The sequence below is a fragment of the Manis javanica genome, chromosome 5 (assembly GCF_040802235.1).
Source record: "Manis javanica isolate MJ-LG chromosome 5, MJ_LKY, whole genome shotgun sequence".
Lineage (NCBI taxonomy): Eukaryota > Metazoa > Chordata > Mammalia > Pholidota > Manidae > Manis > Manis javanica.
In genome coordinates, this window is record NC_133160.1 from 119,182,446 (window position 1) to 119,202,307 (window position 19,862).

Below are 19,862 nucleotides of genomic sequence, written 5' to 3' on the forward strand. Positions count from 1 at the left end.
TTTATGATTTTTCTTTTTTCTTAATCTAGGCATCTATCATTACAAAAGTCTCTCTTAGAACTGTTTTTGCAGCACCCTATAGGGTTTTATATTTTTTTTCAATTTTCATTTATTTCAAGATATTTTTTATTTCCTCTTTTATTTCTTCTTTGATCCATTGGCTGGTTAGAAGTGTATTGCTTAAATCCTATGTATTTGTGAATTTTCCAGCTTCCCTCCTGTTATTAATTTCTAGTTTCATATGATTATCATTGTCAGAAGAGTTAATTGTTATGATGCTATCCTCTAAAGATTGCTTAGACTTATTTTGTAACCTATCATTTGATTTATCCTGAAGAATGTTCTGTGTGCACTTGAGAAGAATGTGTGTTTTCATGCTGTTGGCTGGAATGCCCTGTGTATGTTTGTTAGGTCCATTTCCTCTAAAGTACAGTTCAAGTCCAAAGTTTCTTGGTTGATTTCCTTTTTGGATGATCTATCCATTGTTGAACTTAGGGGTACTGCAGTCCCCAGCTATTATTGCACTGTTGTCTATGTCACCCTTGAGATTTGTTTGCATTTACTTAATATAATTAGGTGTTCTGATGTAGGGTGCATATATATTTATGATATCTTCCTGTTGAATTTCCCTTTATCATTACATAATCCATGTCTTTTCTTATTGTTTTTAGCTTAAAGTTTATTTTGTCTCATATGAGTATAGCTACCCCAGGCTGGATATTATTGTTTTTTCATCATTGCCAATTTAATCCAAGAAAAATGCTATCTGATTTTACTGTGCATTTCTTTGATTATTTCTGAGTCTACAGAATTTTTCCACATAATTAACTGCAGCCACTGACACAAGGGATTTTCTCAGAATGTTACAAAATACTCTTACCCACCCTTTTCTTTCTCTCTTCTTTCTCCTTTCTCTTACTAACCTCTTTCTTCTCCTAAACTTTTTCCCCACCTCCTTTTCTCTCTCTCTCTACTTATTGTGCCTTCCTAGCCTATGGAGTGGCAGGCTACAATGATAAAAGTTGTTTTTTAAATGTAATTTCTGTTATATTTGATGTATTAAATAGTGCAATCTAGCCTCACCCTCAACATTTTCCCTTGCTTTACTTTTCTAAAGTAGGTTTGATTTCTTTGTTCTGTCTACTTAATTTGCAGTACTTTAAGTCATGCCTCATTTTACTTTGTCTTTTATTCATTTCTTAGATACTTCATAAATGATAAAACCTAGGATTCCACTGATTTCCCTGAATGTAATTTGTGATGATCACAAAAGCTAAGACCATATATATGCATAGTATTTCTTCTCACAGTAACATATCCATCTCCAGATTGCCCAAGCGTGAAAGCTGGCACATTGAAATTCTGCATTAAAAATTCTGAATACAGGGGGCAAAGCCAAGATGGCAGCATGAGTAGAGTAGCAGAAATCTCCTCCCAAAACCACATATATCTATGAAAATATAACAAAGACAACTCTTCCTAAAATAGAGACCAGAGGACACAGGACAAAATCCAGACCACATCCACACCTGCGAGAACTCAGCACCTCATGAAGTCGGTAAGATACAAGCCCCGGCCCTGCGGGACACAAGCCCCCCTCCCCCCAGCTCCTCGCGGGAGGAGAGAGATCTGAGCTGGAGGGAGAAGGAGCCCAGGACTGCTGAACACCCAGCCCCAGCCATCCGGATCAGAGCACAGACACAGTGCATGCATGGGGTCTTGGATACTAGGGAAACGGGGTGGCAGGACCGGCAAGCAGGTGCCTGAGGCCGACACCAGAGAACAAAGAAACGGGAGCAGCCTTCCCCCCCCACCCCCGAGTGCTTTATGGAAGGCTTAAAGGGACAGGGACCCCAATACTAGGGAAACAGGGCAGCAAGACTGGTGAGCAGGTGCCTGAGACCGGCACCTGAGGACAAAGAAAATCATGTGTTTTTCTTTTTTTTAATTATTGATTTAATTATTTTTTTCTTTTTTTTTTTTTTGTTGCTGCTGTTGTTTTGGTTTGGAGAGTGCTTTTTGGAAGTCTTAAAGGGGCAGGGCAGGACACTTAGTCCAGAGGCAGGGAATCTGGGGATCTCTGGGCACTCTAACTCCCTGGGCAGCAGGGAGCACTGAAGCCCCTTACGGAGATAAATACCCTCCCGGCCGCTCCCCCTCCAATGGGACTCCACCATTTTGGAGCAGCAGCCAGAGCCAGGCCACGCCCACAGCTACAGCCGAGATAACCTCCATAGCAGCCGGGCAGGAAGCAGAAGCCCTGCTTTCTCACAGCTGCCCAGCACAAGCCACTAGAGGTCACTGATCTCCGAGGAGAGGAAGGCCATAAACCAATAAGAAGGGAAGTTCCTCCAGCCATCACTCGTGCCAGCTCTGCAAACTATCTCTATCACCATGAAAAGGCAAAATTTCAGGCAGACCAAGATAACAGAGACAACACCAGAGAAGGAGGCAGACCTAACCAGTCTTCCTGAAAAAGAATTCAAAATAAAAATCATGAACATGCTGATGGAGATGCAGAGAAAAATGCAAGAGCAATGGGATGAAGTCCAGAGGGAGATCACAGATGTCAGGAAGGAGATCAAAGAAGTGAACAAACCCTGGAAGGATTTATAACCAGAATGGATAAGATGCAAGAGGCCATTGAAGGAATAGAAACCAGAGAACAGGAACGTTTAGAAGCTGACACAGAGAGAGATAAAAGGATCTCCAGGAATGAAACAATACTAAGAGAACTATGTGACCAATCCAAAAGGAACAATATCCATATTATAGGGGTACCAGAAGAAGAAGAGAGAGGAAAAGGGATAGAAAGTGTCTTTAAAGAAATAATTGCTGAAAAATTCCCCAAACTGGGGGAGGAAATAATCGAACAGACCATGGAAATACACAGAACCCCCAACAGAAAAGATCCAAGAAGGACAACACCAAGACACATAATAATTAAAATGGCAAGGATCAAGGACAAGGAAAGAGTTTTAAAGGCAGCTAGAGAGAAAAAGGTCACCTATAAAGGAAAACCCAACAGGCTCACATCAGACTTCTCGACAGAAACCCTACAGACCAGAAGAGAATGGCATGATATATTTAATACAATGAAACAGAAGGGCCTTGAACCAAGGATACTGTATCCAGCACGACTATCATTTAAACATGATGGTGGGATTAAACAATTCCCAGACAAGCAAAAGCTAAGGGAATTTGCTTCCCACAAACCACCTCTACAGGGCATCTTACAGGGACTGCTCTAGATGGGAGCACTCCTGAAAAGAGCACAGAACAAAACACACAACATATGAAGAATGGAGGAGGAGGAATAAGAAGGGAGAGAAGAAAAGAATCTCCACACAGTATATATAACAGCTCAATAAGCGAGCTAAGTTAGGCAGTAAGATACTAAAGACGCTAACCTTGAACCTTTGGTAACCACGAATCTAAAGTCTGCAATGGCAATAAGTACATATCTCTCAATAGTCACCCTAAATGTAAATGGACTGAATTCACCAATCAAAAGACACAGAGTAATAGAATGGATAAAAAAGCAAGACCCATCTATATGCTGCTTACAAGAAACTCACCTCAAACCCAAAGACATGCACAGACTAAAAGTCAAGGGATGGAAAAACATATTTCAGGCAAACAACACCGAGAAGAAAGCAGGGGTTGCAGTACTAATATCAGACAAAATAGACTTCAAAACAAAGAAAGCAGCAAGAGATAAAGAAGGACACTACATGATGATAAAGGGCTCAGTCAAACAAGAGTATATAACCATTCTAAATATATATGCACCCAACACAGGAGCACCAGCATATGTGAAACAAATACTAACAGGACTAAAGAGGGAAATAGACTGCAATGAAATCATTTTAGGAGACTTCAACACACCACTCACCCCAAAGGATAGAACCACCAGGCAGAAAATAAGTAAGGAAACAGAGGCACTGAACAACACACAAGAACAGATGGACCTAATAGACATCTATAGAACTCTACATCCAAAAGCAACAGGATATACATTCTTCTCAAGTGCACATGCAACATTCTCCAGAATAGACCACATACTAACCCACAAAAAGAGCCTCAGTAAATTCCAAAATATTGAAATTCTACCAACCAATTTTTCAGACCACAAAGGCATAAAAGTAGAAATAAATTCTACAAAGAAAACAAAAAGGCTCACAAACAACATGCTACTAAATAATCAATGGATCAATGAACAAATCAAAATAGAGATCAAGGAATATAAAGAAACAAATGATAACAACAACACAAAGCCCCAACTTCTGTGGGACGCAGCAAAAGCAGTCTTAAGAGGAAATATATAGCGATCCAGGCACACTTGAAGAAGGAAGAACAATCCCAAATAAATAGTCTAACATCACAATTATTGAAACTGGAAAAAGAAGAACAAATGAGGCCTGAAGTCAGCAGAAGGAGAGACATAATAAACATCAGAGAAGAAAAAAACAAAATTGAGAAGAATAAAACACTAGCAAAAATCAACGAAACCAAGAGCTGGTTCTTTGAGAAAATAAGCAAAACAGATAAGCCTCTAGCCAGACTTATTAAGAGAAAAAGAGTCAACACACATCAACAGAATCAGAAACGAGAAAGGAAAATTCATGACGGACCCCACAGAAATACAAAGAATTATTAGAGAATACTATGAAAGCCTATATGCTAACAAGCTGGAAAACCTAAAAGAAATGGACAACTTCCTAGAAAAATACAACCTTCGAAGACTGACCCAGAAAGAAACAGAAAATCTAAACAGACCAATTACCAGCAACGAAATTGAATCGGTAATCAAAAAACTACCCAAGAACAAAACTCCCGTGCCAGATGGATTTACCTCAGAATTTTATCAGACATACAGAGAAGACATAACACCCATTCTCCTTAAGTTTTCCAAAAAATAGAAGAGGAGGGAATACTCCCAAAATCATTCTATGAAGCCAACATCACCCTAATACCAAAACCAGGCAAAGAACCCACCCAAAAAGAAAATTACAGACCACTATCCCTGATGAATGTAGATGCAAAAATACTCAATAAAATATTAGCAAACAGAATTCAAAAATACATCAAGAGGATCATACACCATGACCAAGTGGGATTCATCCCAGGGATGCAAGGATGGTACAACATTCGAAAATCCATCAACATCATGCACCACATCAACAAAAAGAAAGACAAAAACCACATGATCATCTCCATAGATGCTGAAAAAGCATTTGACAAAATTCAACATCCATTCATGATAAAAACTCTCTGCAAAATGGGAATAGAGGGCAAGTACCTCAACATAATAAAGGCCATATATGATAAACCCACAGCCAGGATTATACTGAACAGTGAGAAGCTGAAAGCTTTTCCTCTGAGATCGGGAACTAGACAGGGATGCCCACTCTCCCCACTGTTATTTAACATAGTACTGGAGGTCCTAGCCACGGCAATTAGACAAAACAAAGAAATACAAGGAATCCAGATTGGTAAAGAAGAAGTTAAACTGTCACTATTTGCAGATGATATGATATTGTACATAAAAAACCCTAAAGACTCCACTCCAAAACTACTAGAACTGATTTCGGATTACAGCAGTTGCAGGATACAAAATTAACACACAGAAATCTATAGCTTTCCAATATACTAACAATGAGCCAATAGAAAGAGAAATCAGGAAAACAATTCCATTCACAATTGCATCAAAAAGAATAAAATAGCTAGGAATAAACCTAACCAAAGAAGTGAAAGACCTATACCCTGTAAACTACAAGTCACTCTTAAGAAAAATTCAAGGGGACACTAATAAATGGAAATTCATCCCATTCTCATGGCTAGGAGGAATTAATATCATCAAAATGGCCATCCTGCCCAAAGCAATATACAGATTTGATGCAATCCCTATTACCAGCAACATTCTTCAATGAACTGGAACAAATAATTCAAAAATTCATATGGAAACACCAAAGATCCTGAATAGCCAAAGCAATCCAGACAAAGAAGAATAATGTAGGGGGGATCTCACTACCCAACCTCAAGCTCTACTACAAAGTCATAGTAATCAAGACAATTTGGTACTGGCACAAGAACAGAGCCACAGACTAGTGGAACAGATTAGAGACTCCAGACATTAACCCAAACATATATGGTCAATTAATATTTGATAAAGGAGCCATGGACATACAATGGTGAAATGACAGTCTCTTCAACAGATGGTGCTGGCAAAACTGGACAGCTACATGAAGGAGAATGAAACTGGACCATTGTCTAACCCCATACACAAAAGTGAATTCAAAATGGATCAAAGACCTGAATGTAAGTCATGAAACCATAAAACTCTTAGAAAAAAACATAGGAAAAACCTTTTAGACATAAACACGAGTGACCTCTTCTTGAACATATCTCCCGGGGCAAGGAAAACAACGGCAAAAATGAACAAGTGGGACTATATTAAGCTGAAAAGCTTCTGTACAGCAAAAGACACCATCAATAGAACAAAAAGGAACCCTACAGTATGGGAGAATATATTTGTAAATGACAGATCCGATAAAGGCTTGACGTCCAAAATATATAAAGAGATCACATGCCTCAACAAACAAAAAACAAATAATCCAATTAAAAAATGGTCAGAGGAACTGAACAGTTCTCCAAAAAAGAAATACAGATGGCCAACAGACACATGAAAATATGCTCCACATCGCTAATTATCAGAGAAATGCAAATTAAAACTACAATGAGGTATCACCTCACACCAGTAAGGATGGCTGCCATCCAAAAGACAAACAACAACAAATGTTGGCGAGGCTGTGGAGAAAGGGGAACCCTCCTACACTGCTGGTGGGAATGTAAATTAGTTCAACCATTGTGGAAAGCAGTATGGAGGTTCATCAAAATGCTCAAAACAGACCTACCATTTGACCCAGGAATTCCACTCCTAGGAATTTACCCTAAGAACACAGCAGTCCTGTTTGAGAAAGACAGATGCACCCCTATGTTTATCGCAGCACTATTTACAACAGCCAAGAATTGGAAGCAACCTAAATGTCCATCGGTAGATGAATGGATAAGAAGATGTGGTACATATACACAATGGAATACTACTCAGCCATAATAAGAGGGCAAATCCTACCATTTGCAGCAACATGGATGGAGCTGGAGGGTATTATGCTCAGTGAAATAAGCCAAGCGGAGAAAGAGAAATACCAAATGATTTCACTCATCTGAGGAGTATAAGAATAAAGGAAAAACTGAAGGAACAAAACAGCAGCAGAATTACAGAACCCAAAAATGAACTAACAGGTACCAAAGGGAAAGGGACTGGGGAGGATGGGTGGGCAGGGAGGGATAAGGGGGCTAAGAAGAAAGGGGGTATTAAGATTAGCATGCATGGGTGGGGAGGGAGAAAGGGGAGGGCTGTGCAACAAAGAGAAGACAAGTAGTGATTCTAAAACATTTTGGTATGCTGATGGACAGTGACTGTAAAGTGGTTTATAGGGGGGACCTGGTATAGGGGAAAGCCTAGTAAACATAATATTCTTCATGCAAGTGTAGATTAAAGATAAAAAAAAGAAAGAAAGAAAGAAAAGGGGGATTACTCCTTGATAGGATAAAACTAACTGTAAATCAACAATTAATACATGCTTTAAATATCCTTAATTTTGATCACTTAAAGGGTGACAGATGATTGACTATGGAGGTACACTTTTCTGATAATATTCCTTTCTCTTAAAAAAAAAAAGCAGTTCCTATGTGGTGACCTCCAATGAGTTCTACACAATGGTATAAAGGGCATATCAAAGTGTGGGCAAAGGGTCTGTTTGTGTTTATACAGAGGATCAAAGCCTAATTTGGCTATCCAGAAAAGGAACATAGATATGATATGAAGAAGAAATGCCAACATCAGCACTTTCTGGAAGACTCATACCAGAAGATGATCATCAAAAAACTTCAACAAAGATCCAGGCGATGCTGCAGTTGTAGCTGCATCCATCCCACTGGTTCCCTGGACTTGCCATTGGAATGAAGAAGGAGATATCTAAGCTGGCCTGTGCTTTCATGGATCTATACTGTTGGAACTCAACCAAGAATTAGGAGAAGTGCAAGTTGTAGTGCTCCAAAATCTTACACCTACAGACTATCTACTGTTAAAAGAACATATGGGATGTGAACAGTTCCCAGGAATGGGTTGTTTTAATTTGTCTTATTTCTCTCAGACTGTTCAAGTACAGTTGGACAATATCCATCATATCATAGACAAATTTTCACAAATGCCTAGGGTGCCTAACTGGTTTTCTTGGCTTCACTGGAGATAGCTGGTAATTATAGATCTGCTTTGGTTATGTAACTGTATTCCTATTATGTTAATGTGTGTGTGCAATTTAATTAGTAGTTTAAAACCTATACATGCTTAAGTTACTCTACAAGAAGATATGTCAAAGAAATAATCAATCTTCCCATGTTTTCTTCCATCTGCTACCTCTGCAGCTTTTCTTCTTCCTTCCTAATTACAACCCTTAAATAGAATTCGTGCCTCATATCGAATTTACCAAGTATCATAATTCCTCCAAGTGGTAAAGATACCTAAAGACAAATGCTGGGCATAAAAGCCACAGGGCATAAATCTGCAAAGAAGTAAAAAGCTAACCTTTTCAAACAATATGGCTTCTCTCTCACTTACCAAATTTACATCTCCTTGTATGGCCCCAGAAGATGACTGGTTAGCCAGAGATGGGTAAGATTCCTCAAGGGAGGAACAACCTAAGACAGGCACAGTCGCAGGGGGGCCATCAGGTGAGAAATTGGGGATCAACATTGGTGAGGCTTAGAACCTCACCCCCCCCCCCCGTTTTGAGAGAAATCTTCTGCATCCGTGGATGTTTTAATGCCCTTGTCTAGCTTGGATTAACACATAGTCTACAGGCACACACCTGATCATCTACATTTGCTCTCTTACAACACTAAACTATGTTTTCTACCTTTATCTTGCATCTACCTACCACTTCAGCATTTTATTAAAAATAAAAATAATAATAATAATAAAGGAGAAATGTGGGATTCACATATAAATCAAGTATAAAAATCAAACAAATGTTCATATTTGACCTGATTGTTTATAGTTCATAATGCGTGATCAAAACCGAAAGTTTCTGTGATGACCGCCCTTGTACTGTTCACCATGTAAGAATTTATTCACTATGTAAGAATTTGTTCTCCATGTAAGAGCTTGTTCGTTATGCTTCAGAAGATTGGAGACTGACGAGAATTAGGCTTGGGGTGGATTAATGATTGAGCATTGTCTCCCCTCTACAGAATTTTATTGTTAACAACCATTTGATCAATAAATATGAGAGATGCCCTCTCAAAAAAAAAAAAGGAGCAAACAGGAAAAAAAATTCTGAATACAATTTTGGATAAGGTTATAATTGAATAAGCATTCCTCTATCAAAGTTACTTCAACAATCACTAGGATTGTTTAAATCAAAACTATTTAAATGCCTATGTGCCTGAAACTTCAGCTTATTTTATTTCAGATGATTTTGTTAGGAAGGCAAGTAGCTACACAATGTACAAACCAAGAACAATTTTTTTTCCCTCCTTCTCAGGGATGACACCTTTTTACTGTCATATCAGCTTTAAAGTAAAAAAATTGACTATGACAGCAAGTTTGAAAAACTATATTCACAAGAATATATGGACCTAAAAAAAAAAGAAAGTATCTTTGGTAAATTGAAATTTTTTTCCATGCATTTTAAATGTTATATTCCTAGATGTGACAGATTCTCTAATAAATCTTAGCAATGTGAATTGATAATTTCACATTATTTCTTACTACTTCCTTACTTCTAGATTAGTATAGTAAGTACTTTCAGAAATTCCACTGGACAAATGTGCAGGAATAAAAGTATAAGAGGAACACATTTCTTGAACACCAAAGAAATGCCTGACACATGACAGTCAATTAATATTTCTAATGTATTAATAAACTAAATGAATAAGATATATCCCACCTCTAAGATCTCTGACCAAAGCCATGCTGTCTCTGCTCACAAACTAAGGAGTCCTTCAAGGAAGAGAAATGGCCAATGTTGGAGAGAATATACAGCCTCAAATAAACATCATCTTGTAGCACCTCAGTGTAAAATCAAAATTTTCAAGTGCCTACTTAAGAATATGCTTTGTTTTAAGTAAACCTTTTTCTGACTACAGATATATTAATGAAGAGTTCTGACTGCTCCTTGGAAGTAAGCATCCTTTATCATAGGTACAACTCTAATTATTCAAATAGTTCTACCAATCAAACCAAACTCTACTAAGTGTAGTGCTGGCACCACTCATCTCTCATTTCCTTGAGCAGATTCCTGACAGGACATCTTCAGACCTAGGTCTATGTGACCAAAGCTTGTGGTCTGTACATAACATCCCACTACCTCCCGGTCTCTAATAAATTCAAAGTCTTTATAAATCTTGGTGTGCTTTTACCACTATTTTGAGTTACTCTATAGAAAATGGATTAAAAAAATGTACACTTTCAGTTTTGCTTTGTAAGAAAAAGGAAATGACAAGGAAGCAACATAATACAAAGACTATGAAATAGGCTTTGGGCTAAGTCCTTGTTAAGTTCTAAGTTTAGGCATTCTCTGCCTGTATGATTTCAAAGAAACCATTTAATCTCTCCAAATGTGAGCTTCCTAACTAAAAATGACATGCCAAATATGCCAAATACTTAGATCATAGGATTTTTGTAGGTATTGCATAAGATACGATATGTCATAATCTTAACATTAGTCCCATTATTCTGTAAGTCCTTATGTAAGATAGCTTAAAAAATCTAACACAAGAGCATCATTAATATTCTCAGCATGTGTATAGTAAAGTTAATGTATAACTTTAAAATAACTTCAAATATACCCAGACTAAGAAAAACACCTTTTCTTCTATAAAAAAAAATACTGATAAACTCATTCAAAACAATGAACTCATGTTTACTTCACAAATGAATGTCCAAAAATGACTAGCTTTATCAATTATTCTGACAGTCCTGCTTCAGGCTCCTATAGCAACCCTCATTCCCAGTTTCCAATTCAGCTGTTTTAAAACAGTCACCAGATATTTCTCAAAGTTTTTCATTTACATATGTCAAAATGCCTGCTTTTACATGCCTTTCTATTTTCACTTACTACAATGAAGCTCTATGCATTATAATTATTACCATGTACACATTTACATGTACAACACTGGTGATAATAGCATGTACCAAGTGGAGCTGTGAATTATTTATCACTCATTATATACCTACAGCCTATTTTTCTTCTTGTGATTTCCATTAAATAATTCTTTTGATGATTGACCATGAAAAGGGGGGAGGAATTGGATAAAGAGATGCTACTTTACTATGAATGGCAGGTTCTTTTAACTACAGAGGTTAAACCATCAACATTTTCATGTTTTAGTACATGGTTTTCTAGGAGGCAACTCAAGAAGAATTCTTTATGTCATTTCTTATTTTTTGTAGTGCTCCAGCAGATATAATGCCCAATTATAATGAATAGAAATTCTGAAAATTAGGAGTGAGGCAGTACCTGAACAATAATAATTAGCTTTACTGATTGTCAGTACTGGACTAAGCACTTCATCTATGTATTTATTTAATCCTCACCACCTCCCTATTTTTCCTATGGGGAAACTGAGGTACCAAGAAGTTAACTTACCCAAAGTCATGCTGAAAGTTTGCTTCCATCTCCTCGTGATTTATTGTTCTATAATTAAGAGCATGCAAATATAAAATCTTGAGCATATTTCAGATTACATCAATTTCACTTGGCCAGTTCAATATTCCAAAATGTTTATTTAACCAAATTCTATGTGGTTTCATATGTAAAAGCATTGGATTATAGATATGTGTAAAGTACTTGATATGGGTAAAGTTCTAAGATTACCCTACAAAACAGGCCATCCAAACTCATACACTTATCACAGTGTCCACGCATGAGGACATCTTTGATCACTATTTAACCAAGGCCTTTGTCAAGTTAACTTTCCACTGAGCTAACCTGAGGTTGGTATGTGCACTTGCCTCTCTTTGGGGCAGCCTATCAAAGGAGAGATTATCTATGAAATTCATCAGGAATGGAAATATATAATTTTATAAATGTAAAAAGTGAAGGGCAATATTCAGGGTTCTTGTTCCATTTAGTATGTGTTAGCAATGTTTCAGTTTGAGTAAAAATTATGTTAGTGTTCATTCAGTTTCATACCCTTCAGAACATATCAAAAAACTGAAATCCCAGTAGTGGTCCTAAATTCAGTATTACTATATTCTCTGATCCAAGCCATTTTTAAAATGAAGTGCTCATCTGATATATTAAATGGAAATCATCATAGATTAAATTTCCAGCCATGAATGAATTTAAGAAGATCCAAGATTTATCAAAAACAATGCAACCAACTTATAGAGCTATTATTCGTATTTCAAAAGATACGAAGACAACTTACAAAAATTATTGATGTGCCAGTTTACTACAGTTGTTAAACAAGGATAGAAGGAACAAATACTAGTTCAGGATTATCTGTAGGCATGGGGTCAGGGGAGGGTGGCTACTGAAAATATTAGGAGGAACCAGAGACCCAACTTGCACTCCATATTTGAGAATACCAAGCTAGCAAGCATATGTCATCTCTTTTGTACTCACTTTTGGGGCATTTGTCATATGGAAGTAGTTTCTTCCTGCCTCTATAATAACATATCATCTTATAATCCTTTGTCACACACTTAACAGTATGTTAAAAATATTATACCACTACCAATTAATGTTGTCCTATATATTTGTGAGCTGATTTAAGAGAATTTTAAATATCTAGTGGTTTACATAAAAATTAATTATAAACAAATATGTTAAATAATATGATACTGTTATTACACTAAAATTGGATGAATTAGAGACCAGAAATTCTTCAGAAAAAGGCTCCAATTACTTTCTGGAATTTGTCCCTCTCCCTAATGTGATATAGTTATTTTTGTTGGTCTTCAGAACACCCACTTCAGTCTGAAATTTTTCAAGGAGCAATTCTTTGTATATACCTAAATATTTTGGCTTTAATCAGGTTCCTTTTAATAAAAACATGCATTGATTGGTACTTTTAAACCTCCTATATTTAACAAGTATTGTGACAACCAATTTTCACCCATAAAGGTGATTTTTAAGATAAAAAGTGATCATGATTTTGCAGTTAATAAACACACCCTTGGGTTTATCATTCTCAAGATCTCATCAGTGTAGTCCAGAACTTGCTTCTATTTGTTTACTGGTGACATAGACAGCATTTTGTGCATTTTTGCTTCAGGGAAAACAAGGATGGAGGACAGAGTGAAGCAAAGAAACTAGGAAAAGTAAAAATTAAGCCCATTTTGCATGAAAGAGAAAGATTTGGAGTTTGTGATATGTACATCTTTTTATTTCCATTTGAATTTCCAATCTTTTTATTTCTTATATCTGGAAAAATAATTAGTTCCTCTGCTCAAAGCCCTGCTCAATAATCATAAGTGGGTTTCTGAAAGTTGGCATTTGGTTTCAGTTCAACTATCTGACCACCCTTTCCTACAGGGTGTGCCCCAAGACCAAGCTTCCTAAAAATGGGAATTGCATGAGTGTTACTGGAAAAATTCCCATAACTCCACCTAATAGCTTCTTGGAATGCCCTAAGGCTAAAGTTACTATTCACTTTAAGGATGGCAAGCTTTGGTATTATTTAAGGTGTGTATTGATCTTATGAGGTATTGTGAGTCTTAGGAAAATGAACATAATCTAAAAAAGGATAAAGAAATTAAGGACGTTAGAACAAAATATGGATAGCTAGTCTTTGAAAAGAGAACAATAACTAAATGCATTACAAGTTTTAGCTGTATTTTAGTTTGGAGACAGTGCCATATCAAAAATATGGTTCTCTATCATCCATCTAGCCACACCCCATTAAACAACTATTACATGCTAGGACTAGGTATAGGTGTCTCAGTTCATATTGAAGTCTGTTTAAAGAGTAAGAATATCATTTAGCAGTCATCATATTTGGTCCTAAGTCTAGGCTCTTTCTCTAGTTTCAGTTCATGATATTCCCATTTTTCCACTCACCCAGTCATTCTATCTTAAAGTCCATTTTAACCACTCCTTCTCCATTATCTAACCATTCACCAAATTTTATTAATTGTTTTTTTTTAAGTGGTTCTGAATGAACTTCCAAGGCAAGATTGCTGATTAAAAACAAGCATATATCCTTCACTCTTTCCTCAAGTCTCAGTGAAATGATTGAAGAACAATAAAAACACCCTAGTGTATCTTACAATGACAAGAAATGCTGTCATCGATAGACTGAAAGAATGAGGCATCTTTTTATCTTTCTGGAAGATAAAACTAGAGCTCTGTTTAAGAGTAAAGTCTTAGCAGCACAGTAGCCAACAAACTCACAAACCCCTGGAAGCAAAACTTGGCCTCCAAAAATGTGAGTCTTTCCAACAAAAGCTTGGAATGAACCCAAGATCAAAGACAGTAATTTAGATTATTAAAGAAAGCCATGGTGGATGATAAATCAATCAATTAACTTAAGGAATTAATTATCAGCTAGTTCTCAGAGTATGAGTATATTATTGTACCAACTTCCACCTTCAAATGTTACAGATGAAATATCTGATTCGATATCTTCTATCAACGTGATTTTTTTCTTTTACATGGAATTTTGTACAGATTTTTATTTGCATCTAAAATTCAAGAACACTCCCCAGAAACATCTGAGTTTTAGGCATCTGTGAGTTTTAGGCAACCTTTGAATCTATACGTTTTTATCTTTATTAAATTCAGAACCATTTTCTCCCATTATTATCATTATCATTATTATTATTATTATTATTACTATTATTATTGTTATTTCCTCCATCTCCTTTTCTCTTTTTAAACTACTATAATTTACAGCCATTTCTCCTGAAATCATGCTCTATGTGTTTGTTTCTTTTTACTCATTGTTTTTTTTTCTTTTTAAATTTTACTATTTTGAGGTTTTTATTCTATTTGCTTTCCAGGCCACAAATTTAGATCTCAAGAGTGAAAGACTTCTTCTAAAATTGACTACTAAATTTTTTAACTTGGAAATTATGTTCTTTAATACTACATAGTTTTTCGGTTTTTGCGGTGCCTGTGTATTCTTACACATGCTTTTGGCCATTGTTGTTTATGTTGCTATCTATTTCCTCCAGAAGTGTTTTGATGAGCACCTAACTGTTTTATTTCCTTTCTCTGGCTACTGAGCTCCTTTATTTTCAGTAACACTTTTCCTTGTTGGTTCATTGGGGCCAATATCTTGTTATTGGAGGCAATCTTACAATATGGAAAGTGACCTTTTATTAAAGCCTATAGGTGGAATGTTGGGTAGCAGACCTTCTGCTTCTCCACATGAAGTTCCCAGAAGGAAGTCTTCCAGCTCCCCATTTTCTGCACTCTGTACAAGCCTGGGGATCAAGGAGGCTTCAGCCCCACATTACAGTTCCTTCTTGGCTGCTGTGGCCATGGAAACCCACTCACATAGTCCAGTGTCTTATCCCTGTGCATTCACAAATCTCTGTTAGCCAAGCTCTTCCCAGGGCTTTGTGTGATTCCGTCCTTGCACAGGGCTCTCAGATCATTCTTGTAGGTTCTTCTCTGACCCACGGAAGGAAAAGTTCCTCATCAACTCCCTGCTTGCAGGACTCTCAGGAAAAATGGTTTGCCATCCAGACGTGAAAGGGGACTGCCATAGTTCAAAAAATTAAAAACATCTCTTTCAGGGTCATTTCTGTTGAGTTTTATGGCACTGATGTTCAATAAAAGGTTGAACATGTAAAACAAATCTTTTAGTTGGTCCTTTGAATTTACGTCTTCAAAATGAATATTCTGTCCTATTATGATACTGTTAGGGAGTAGGCATTTTTTACTCACCTTGTCACACAATTTATTGATTTAAGGACATTTGTAAATATGTCACAGGTTAAATTGGTTCTCCTCAGTCCTTGTCCCCACTGCCACAAAGAATTGAAAGGCAAAGACACAACAGCGAAACAGGGGGAAAGTTTTATTTGAATATACTCCAGGGGAGGAGCAGGCCAGTCAAGGTAGACAAAGGCCCTGCTCTGTTAGGCAGGAGACCTTATATTACATTCTGTCTAGGAGGCTCCTCTGATTGGTAAGGTGAACTTGGCAGGTCCATCTGTATAGCCATCCTTTCAGCGACCATGTCCTTTCCCATGGTGAGGTATGATCTGGGCAGTTCTTAGTTCTGTTAGATTGTACGTCTGTTGGGATCTCCTTGGAGAGGAAGTTACCTTCCTCAAAAGCCTTGGTGTCTTCACTCGGGACCCCCTACCTGGGCAAAGTTTGGTGAGTTTATTTCTTTGAACCTTATCTTATGCTTTTTTAGCTGCTCATGTCTATCTTTCTACCTAACATTCTTAACAAATGAATTGAGCCAGTGTAAAGATACTTTTCAAAAAGATTAATGTTAACACGAATTGCATCTTTTTCTTGAAAGTGTTGTGATCTGGGAAAATGTTAATGCTATATATTTTAGGATTTTAAGGAATTATTTAAATAATACCTGAATTGTGGGTAATAGTAAAATGAAGCCAGTTTGGCTATTTATTAGTAACTGGTGAAGCTGAATGATAGACACATAGGGTTCATTATAGTAGCTATTTGCTTTCATGTATGTTTGAAGTTCTCCACAACGAAAACTTAAAAATATAACTAAAAAAAAAGAAAACTTAAGTAATTATCCATTTTAACTTTTAACAGATAAATGACACATTGCATGGATCCAGATTGAGAAGACAGTATGTCAAATCTCATGTCATCCAAGTAAGGTATGTAAAATAGCCTGAGAGGCACAGAGAAGAAACTTGTCCTTCACCTTCACATCACATACTCAATAGACTGTCTTTGCTTGGTATACAGTTGAAAGGTTGAAACAAATTGAATTTAGGTTTCAAAACCACTAGCATTTTCAAATGTGAAAAAAGATACTCAGGATATGCTGGGAAGTCATTAAACCAGAACCAAGAATTCTAGCTGATTGTGAGCATCAAGTAAAAGTGAAATCGGTTTGTTTCTTATTTGACGGCACAAAGTCAAAAAGCAAATTTAAAGTCAGGAGATAATTTCAATATAAGAAACAAACAGATAAGAGTGCCATGTATAGAATGCTTAACCTTTTCAGAATGTGTTGAAAAATCAAAAGATCTAACAACACAGTTGGCACAGATTCCCACAAAGTAACAATGAGCCAAAAGTGAGGCCATACAGTGTGCAGCAATCCCCAGCCCCACCTACTGTGTGCAGATTGTTGTATGAATCAGGAGAATGTAAAATTAAATAACCTTTAGTTCATGTTTTCAGTAGAAAAGAGGATCATATGACCGTAATGATGTCACATTAAGAATCCATATGCCTATATTTGGTTTAGTTTTAGATTATTATTTGACCTAGAAGAAAACTTCAGAGTGACATTTATGGTTTGACAAAATCTTTAAAACAGAGTAATATGATATGTCCTTGTCTATTCCATAAGAAATAAAGACTTTGTCCCCTTCAGATTAGACAAGAAAAGATTAGCATTGTACCTGCATAAAAGCAGAAGTGAGAATACTTGATACATTGACTTGTAATTACTAAATACTTAATATTATACAAAGGAAATAAAAATAATGCACATATAGTGCTCAAAGAAAGAGTATCTGGTATACATATACCCTGAAGCATAGTATAGTAAGGGCTGATATAGAAATTAGCTAATCTACTTATTTAGAATTATCCTGGAAAAATATGTGGAATAATAAGGCTTTATAGTCACTCAGAAAATGTTGGATTTGGGCCGTGGTTTTTGTTATTGTTCATGAGTGTTATGAGGGTTTGAAAGTAGGTGCTTTCAGGATTTTTCTCGAGTTACATAGAGTTCTGGTGGACTTTTAAATGCACAAATGCAAAGAAATGGCTAAGAGATAAGGCGTCACAGAAACAGAAAGTAGAGCAGAATAAACATTCCTTGAAGTCAGTAGTAGTTACCCCATTTTAAAATTTCTAGTTTATACATTTGCATCTTCAAGTCAAAATTACAAATAAAATTAATCCAGTCAATATTTTTGCTCAGTCACTATTTCCAACAGGTGAGAGAGAACTGATCCACTCTTGCCAACTCTGTATCCACTGAAAAATAAATCCAAGATAATAAATGACTTTTTCATTTTACTTGTAGTTTCATTTTGTTATTTGCTGCTGACCCTTCATAGAGTCCATAGTGGTTTTATAACACATAGACACATTTATATTAATAAATAATTTTTCCACAGCACTCTGATATTTTCCCCATGCACATTATCTTGTATGCTATTTACAGTAACCCAGAAATAATATTGTCATCCCCATGATAAAGATGAGGAAATTTAAGTACAGACAATGCCAACTGCTTACTGTAGCCAAGGAGTTGGCAAATGGTGATTCCAAAGTACAAACTCAGTTTCCCTGAGTATAAATCACAATCTTTTTACTGTTCTCTATGTCCATAACATGCCATTTCTACCTCCTTGAGAGGAACTAGAATAGTTGCCAGTTCTACTTAAAAGTTATAGAATGAGTCCACTAAGAATGATAGAAATTCAGTAATAAAAGCATCATTTATTTGCCTGTTTCTGTTCTGCAGCCAAGCCCAAGGAAAAATGGTAATACATGCTGTGCTGAAGTTTAAATCCTGTTATAAAAATAATAGAGCAAAATTTCAGGATAAGAGAGAAACCATTTTATATGAGAAGCTAAAGGGTAAAACTAGGTCTTTACATATAGATTCTTCTTTATTTAAATTTTCAGGTAAGCCTTCTTATATATTGTATAGAGTGATTTTCATCTTTTAATTTGAATATAGTATTTTATTATGTAAATAAAAGCAACACTTCTCTGTTTGAATATTTCATATACAATAATAATTGCTTTTAACCACTGTTAAAGTAATCAGGGTCCATGTTAACTTCTTTCTTGATATAATAGTATCCTTGTCACAATTACAACAAAAAGAATAAAATACCTAGGAATAAACCTAGCCAAAGAAGTGAAAGACCTATACCCTGAGAACTACAAGACACTCACAGGAGAAATTAAAGAGGACACTAATAAATGGAAACACAGCCCATGCTCTTGAGTAGGAAGAATTAATATTGTCAAAACAGCCATCCGGCCTAAAGCAATCTACAGATTCAATGCAATCCCTATCAAAATACTGACAGCATTCTTCAACAAACTAGAAAAAAATAGTTCTAAAATTCATATGGAACCACAAAAAAAACCAAATAGCCAAAGCAATCCTGAGAAGAAAGAATAAAACAGGGGAGATTATGTTCCCAACTTCAAGCTCCACTACAAAGCCACAGTAATCAAGACAATTTGATACTGGCACAAGAACAGACCCATAGGTCAATGGAATAGAAGAGAGAGTGCAGATATAAACCCACACATATATGGCCAATTAATATATGATAAAGAAGCCATAGACATACAATGGGGAAAAGATAGCCTCTTCAACAGCTGGTTTTGGCAAAACTGGACAGCTACATGTGAGAGAATGAAACTGGATTATTGTCTAACTCCATACACAAAAGTAAACTCAAAATGGATCAAAGACCTGAATATAAGTCATGAAACAATAAAACTCTTAGAAGAAAACATAGGCAAAAAATCTATTGAATATAAACATGAGCAACATTTTCCTGAACATATCTTCTCTGGCAAGGGAAACAAAAGCAAAAATGAACAAGTGGGACTACATCAAACTAAAAAGCTTCTGTACATCAAAGG

At 36.3% G+C, this 19,862-nt stretch overlaps 1 pseudogene; it reads left to right on the plus strand.

The window, feature by feature from the left end:
- LOC108392636 (transmembrane protease serine 11C-like) overlaps positions 1 to 19,862 on the plus strand; it is a 71,635-nt pseudogene that overhangs the window by 17,875 nt on the left and 33,898 nt on the right.